This window comes from Gobius niger (assembly GCF_951799975.1).
Source record: "Gobius niger genome assembly, chromosome: 1".
In the NCBI taxonomy this organism is placed as follows: domain Eukaryota; kingdom Metazoa; phylum Chordata; class Actinopteri; order Gobiiformes; family Gobiidae; genus Gobius; species Gobius niger.
Window position 1 is genome coordinate 20,659,600 of NC_136852.1, and position 7,594 is coordinate 20,667,193.

A 7,594-nucleotide genomic window follows, 5' to 3' on the forward strand; every position below is an offset into this window, starting at 1 on the left:
CAGTTGTAACTTATAAAATACATTTCTTTGGTGAAAGAAGTAAACAGTACGATGTATTTATTTGCCGTATTTAATTCCTCCTTGGTGAAAGCCAAGGCTGTGCTCCACGTTGCAGTGATGGAAGTGCGGACATTAGCCCCCCAATTCTCTCCATATTGTGGTCCCAGTGGGAGACATTCATCCCAGTAAGGTTTATTCATGAGGACAGGGGAGTGGCCAGCGTAATATAAATAGCAGTGAGCTCTTCGAGGCACTCAGCATCCCTCAGTCTCCACAGGTCTCAACTCACACAAACAGAAAATACATGTTACGTAAGTGGTATTAGTTGCTGCAGTCACTGGATAAGGGCGCCGCTTCCAAAATGAAAAGGAAAAAAAAGGAACTGTTTAGGATCAGTTTTGTTGTGAGAATGATCTTTTTCATGTTTACACTTTACCCTTTTTCAAACGCGCTAACAGAGTAAAACAAACAAATGCTGGTAATGGTGCATTGATAGAGTAAAACCTGAGGGGAAATGTTACCATGTACCACCACAAGTAAGAAGTAAGAAAGAACAACTAGGTCTGAGCTAGGACACTTTTGTCACGATCAAATGTATCACGATGCTGAGAGTATTGCAATACAATATATTCCAATGAACATGACTTGACTTAGGACTTGCTGTGACTTAAGACTTAACTTGGACTTAAGGCCAATGACTCTCCATGACTTGCTGTGACTTTATAGTTAGTATTTATTTTAGTGTAACTGTTGAAAGAACAAGATTCATTGTGTAAAACAAGCGCATCTTTGGTAATTAGCCACATGCTTTTTTGGCTTCCCGACGGAGTGTGTCTAATCAATACAGCACGAAAAGGCATGAGGAAATGCATTTCTTTGGATGCATTTAAAGGAATAGGCCACCGTTTTTACATACTGAGATATGTTCTTACCTTAGCTTTGACAAGTTCTATAGGACCTGTCTGGTCTTCCCCCGTGCCTTCAATCACGTAAACACAGCGCAGACGGCGTTAGCATTTAGCCTCTCCCTCTCTCCACTATAGCTCCAAAACAGGTCAAGATAGAAGCTACCAAGCTCTTCCACGTTTTCCCTATTTAAATATGGTTACGTGAAGTGTTACACTACAAAGTATAATTACTCGAAATTAAACAATGTGGATTTTCTAAGCGGATAAAAGGGGGAACTATATTGTAAGGCGTAATAATACCAGGAGTAGTTCGAAATCCGCGCAGTAATCTTCACTTTACTGTGCAGTAATCTTCACTTTACTGTGCAGATGCCAAACTACTCCTGGCATTACTACGCCTTACATTATAGTTCCCCCTTTTATCCGCTTAGAAAATCCACATTGTTTAATTTTGTGTAATTATACCTTGCAGTGTAACACTTCACGTAACCATATTTAAATAGGGAAAACGTGGAAGAGCTTGGTAGCTTCTATCTTGACCTGTTTTGGAGCTATAGTGGAAGGGGGGAGAGGCTAAATGCTAACGCCGTCTGCGCTGTGTTTACGTGATAGAAGGCACGGGGGAAGACCAGACAGGTCCTAAAGAACTCGTCAAAGCTAAGGTAAGAACATATCTCAGTATGTAAAAACGGTGGCCTATTCCTTTAAAGTTTTCTACAATGAGTGAAGAGATGAAGATTCATGATAGACTTCATAGAAGGACAGGAAAACATTTGAAAAGATGAGCTGAAGCTACAGCGCAGACAACCTCCAGAAGGTTACAACACGGTAAGAGCTGGATTCATTGACAAAAATGGTGTTTTTAAAGCGTTCACACGAAAGTTACTGCATTTAGTAGCTACAGTATTTTACGCAGCAACACAGAGCCAAGTGAGCGGGACTAAAGGCTGTGCAGAATCTACTTTGGGCAGGGGTGAAGCTGTGTATACAGGGGCTTGGGCATTACAGGGGAACCACTGACAAAAAACTCAGAAACTAACAAAAATACAAATATTATTTTATATCTATTTTTCATACTGCCGGGAAAAACAGCTCATGATCAAAAGACTCTGTTTACATTTTGTGCATAGTCTGAAGCATTCAAAAGATTAAAATGATTAAATATTAATTACAATTACAATTAGATTTTGAAAAGCTTGATTTTAGCCTAAATGTTTTAATTTGCTAAGTCTTGAGAAAGCACAAAGAATGAATTAGTAAAAATTAGGCAAAATGACGTCTGTGACTTGAGGTGACTTGCCAGCTAAAGCAAGACTTGACTTGACCCCATGACCAACTGACTTGGACTTGCTTGGACTTGGACCTTCACGACTTGGACTTGATTCGAGACTTGCATTTAGTGACTTACTCCCACCTCTGCAAAGAAATGTCGTGATATATTGCAAAACGATATTTTGTCCCAGGCAGCCTTACTAACAGAGGCCATTTATAGATTGTAAAAGTTGTATGGCTGGTTCTATTTTCCAGTGCCAAGGCAGAACAATGCAGAATCATTCTTGTACAAGTCTGATCCGTGTTATCAGCATCTCTTTAATTTCATCAGACGCTGAAAACAGCAGCAGATTGAAACAAGCTTCAATGGTTTTCGCACAAGCACCTTTGATTATTGAAATTCCGCTCTGTTTCCATCTAAATGGCCAAAGCTGGCTTTAATCTTCAGGCATATTTGATTCCATTGGTCGTGTCCCTGAGACCCTCCTTCTCTATCAAGCCTCTGAAAGACCTCTTTGTGCTGCATTGGGAGATTCAAATTTTGATACAGAGTCCGACTGATTGCACCACGCCAAAGCAAAGGTTATTATCATGATGGACTAGATAGCAAAATGTAAGCCATTATGTGGGCCGAGGGAAGGTTGATTAAAATGAGTTTCAGGTTGACTCCATTCCCTTCGTCCTATAACCTCACTTTGCCAAGACGCACCAAGTCCCCGGAGGACACCTATAAAGAACATTTTTCATTTGCAAATTATTCACCACCCATGCCCCGATCAATCACAAACTTTCAGACATACTGTTTCAGCACCCACGGGTGTTCTTGAAGATAATGTTTATTGATCACCTCCACTGAGAGTCTATTAAATATTGGAGCCGATGTAGAACAGTGCACATGATATTCAGACAAAAACTCAAAGATCCTGCAGTAGCAAAAGCCCAAACACTTTCTACTAACTGTAAATGATGCAGAAGAATCAAAGTATAGTGCAATGTTGGTGTGAAATGTTTCCCTGTGCTAAAAGCAGCATGTTCAATCAATCTATCAATCAATCTTTATTTATAGAGCGCTTTTCATACACAAGTGCAGCGCAAAGTGCTTGACATTTAAAAAGACATTAAAAACATAATCGCCCGTCAAACCCTCCCACCCTCCCAATATATACAGTTATCACAATACACACACACACACACCTACACCCCCGACCCTTCACTCTACACTCACACACAGAATCAAAGTCAAGTACAGATGACTAACCCCATCAGAGGAGCCGTCCTCCCCGGGAGCAGCAGACCAACACAAAGGTCCCCATAGGAGGCGCGGCAGAGACACCACACCTCCACCTGGGCACCCACAGGACAGCACCCACACAGCAGTCACCGCTCCCGAGGCAGAGGGCACTGGAGATTATTGTAAAAATATAAGAAGCAGTATAAAACTAAAATAAAAACAAAGCAAAAAACAGTAAGAAACTAGAAATAAATATCAAAATATCAAAAAATATCAAGTTATCAAGATTAATGAATGGGACTAATATAAATAAATAGATATCAGCTAAACGCTAAGCTAAAAAGGTGGGTCTTGAGCCTGCTCTTAAAAACGTGAACGTTCTCTGCAGCCCTTCGCTCCTCCGGCAGGTCGTTCCAGAGGCCGTAATATTGGAAAGACTGTGGGCCAGATCTTGTGGCGGCGAACGGAGGGGCGCAGGCTCTTGGCGAATTATTTTCTGAGTGGCGGAGCTATATGTGCCATTCGCCTCCGCCACCTGTGAGGGGGCGTCACAAGAGGTGACAGCACTGATGGAAACATGGCTGACATTCACTTCCTCGTTTACATTGCGCTGTCCCCATCGTGAGCTAAACGATGTTCACGTCTCGAGCGAAAAAGAGCTACAGCGTCCACTGTGGCGCGGATCGGCCCGCGCTTGGCGTGAACGCGAAGCAAAACAAAAGCACATCTTCACCCCCCGCTCCTACACCACTCTCCTGGACGCGGAGTCGATCTGGTTGGAGGAAAATGTGTGTATCCACCCACTTAAATGCGCTAAGTCTGGAGTGGCAAGATCACAAAGTGCACTCCTACTGAGCGCAAAATGTCACGCTATCGTCTGCGTTTTGAGACACAAGATCGGGCCCTGTGAGTCTCATTGTTGACTTTAGGAATAACTAGGAGACCCCTGCCGGAGGAGTGAAGGGGCCGCGAAGGTTCATAAGGTAAAAGCAGTTCTGAAAGATAAGAAGGACCAAGACCATTGAGACACTTAAAAACCATTAAAAGAAGCAAGCACTATATAAGACCAGTGCTCAGTCTCAAAGACCTAACTGATGATGACAGTTGACTGTTCAAACGTTTTAGTTTAACAAATCAAAACAAAAAAGTCCAGTTGAAATATTTAATGTTTGAAGCATTAAAAGAACTTTAAAATTGATCCTGAAACACACGGGGACCCAAAGCAGCGATTCTAAAACCGGTGAAATTTGGCCCCGCCTCCTGGTCTTCGCCAGGACACGAGGACACATGTTTATGAACACGATTTACTAAGCCAGATGCTAAATTGCGAGTAGTACTTCAAATGAGCAAGTGCTATTTTGTGGGCGTGTTGCACCTGATTTACCATTAGAAAACTCTGCATATTTTTAGTGCTGCAGATTTGATATGTAAATGAGTTTACAGTGGGAGCAGAGGCTGCACAAAACTGCTGCTGCTCTTATTTCTGACTGAGCGGAACATTTAATAACCTATGGATTAATGACAGATATCTGAAGCCAGTAATTATTTCTTTAATGAAAAATGTATTTGAACTTCATTGTATTTATGATAGCAAAACAACCGTCTTTTCTATATCTCAGGCTTTAAAGAAATAAGTGTGATTTGTGTCTGTTACGTTCAAATATTTAATATGTGCATGTGTTGGCGCAGGGAAAATGAAATAAAGCAAACCTACCTATGTTCTTCATGTGCTGAACCCAGAGGTGGAAAAGCGCTGGTCAGAGTAGCATAAGGCAGGTGCTGTGGTGCTGGATGGAAAACTTAGGAGCAACCAGTGCTGCTGAATGTGTCCGAAGATTATGAGGTTTTTATCAGGAACAGGTACGTGCACAATTTGCACAATGGAGTCGCCCCGGGATGGACGGAACAGGTGGACATGCAGTGGAACATACGAGTTGTGTCTCCGTCAGTATGATCAATACGCCGTGCGCAGACACTGAGCTCTTCACAAGGACTTTAAAAGGACAGATTTCTGAAGCCGTATGATGGACAGCTGCTGTGAACCACTCCAGCTCAATGTTATACGGACCAGATCCAAAGGGAAAAAAAGTCGCAGGTAAAGTGTGTAATCTTTAAAACACCATATACACCATCAAAACAACACAATTATAATTTTATCTTCGTAAATGAGCCAGATACAAACATAGGAAAACGTTTTTAATGCCGCTTTGGTGCGCAAACGGCATCATTCTGTCCAACGCAAAAAGTTTATCCCTGCTTCTAAAACTCCTTTACTCCTCGCAGTCCTGATAAATATGACAGCACCCACTAAACAACATCATTTGCATTTTCTCTGCCACAAATTTTGCGCCTTGTGTTGCACATTCATTAGGTCCCCATGAGCTAAATTTGCACTGCGGCCATTTTGCTCCACTTTAGTACGCACTACCGTGTTTAAACCTGTGCAAAACGTTGTTCACTGTGTCCTGCAGACCATTTGGCTACAACCTGGCTGGCACATGATATAATGAATAATGCACACAAGTGTAAAGCGACTTACATATGCTAAAATACATTTTCATGAAACCACAAATGACTTGTGGCTTTCCTGGAGATGCTCTGACCAAGTAATTAAGACGTTCCCCTTAGGTTCATTGAAATCTCTTTTCCCCATTACTAAAACATTAGCTGTGTGGACAAATTCTGTACTTGCTGCCAATGCTGTTCATCCAAATGAGTACCCAAATGTGGGTTGATCTGGTTGGGTTTGAGAATTTTTTTTTTTTTTTTTTGCATATTACAAGAGGAGAGTTTCAACTTTGCCTCCATTGTTTTCTTGTAATAATTTCACCTGACAAATATTGTTCAGAAAGTCTGCTTGGTGCACAGTTTCATAATTGCTTTATCACAACTAAATGTATTCGGTGTTTCATTCCACCAAATTGTTTTCTGTCAGGCCTAAGTGAGAAGCAAAATGCATTTGTGGGATTTTATAGAGTGAGTAATACAAAGGAAGTGCTGCCTCTAGCAATGTCAGAGTGGGTTACAGTCATCCCAAAATAGGTACTAAGGATAGGAGGTGAACATGTCATCCTGACTTAGGTCAACAAAGCAAGAGCTCACACAGAGAAGAAAGCCTCCATAACTCTTCCCCTCGCTCTAAAAAAAAAACATTGTTATTTCGGTGCTGTCTACAACATATGAGAACTGCAATCACCTTTTGGTTTTGAATTTGGTGCACAAAACTCTGCATGCTGAAGCTATATCTTTGAGGTTTATTTTACTCCATTTCTTCTGCAATAGAGTTAACACGACAACCTCTTGCACATCACAGCTGTTTGCGTAAATAAAGTCTACATCACTCAAATCTTTGCTCATATTCAAGACAAGGTGCTTAGTTGATTCCTTATGTTCCATGCAAGGTCATTGACAGACTTGCTAGGGCCCGGAGCAAGATGGTTTCACATGGGCAACCCCTATGGAAATGCTGGCAAATTGGGTTCTTCATGGGCTTCCTTGGTCCTTAGGTCTGGGGCAACTTATTTTGTTTCCCCTTTATTCGACGGGCCTGATTCTATGGCTGCACTCTCTCATCTTTGGAGAAAATGTACATATGGTGCCTTCAAAGTGCCAAAATATATCCCCTGGGATCCATCAAAACCAGGAATTTTTTTTTTTTAATCAGGCAGAGGATAAATCAGCACAATATTGCAAAAAAAACAGGGTTAAGAATTTGTTTTGTATTTGTTCTGGCCCTATTCTCTTTTGGTGTCCTTTTTTTTGCATTGTCTCATACGGAACATTGGCAAGGCCCAAACAGTCAGTCCAGGCAAAGATGGGACCCGAATGCTGTCATGAAAGGTGAAAGAAGACGGTGAACAAATGATGCTTTATGAGGTGTTATAAGTGTGTGTAAAACTGATAATAATGTCTTAACTTGCGGGGCTGGGGATTATGAGGTGAGGTTATCGTTGCTGATCTGGACAGCCATATTCCTGATTGAAGGCTTGTCAGAACATTTCTCTGCCTAATTGATCCTGTAATGAGGAGGGTTTGTAGACATTAAGTCCACGTTATTGAACTTCTGTCTTGAGACTCACATTGACCTGTGCTCAGCAGGTCACCTTCCTCTCATTGACTGATGGAGGCTCACAGATGGAGCCATCCGGCAGCTCACTGTCCAATTTGGACACTGCATGTGTAG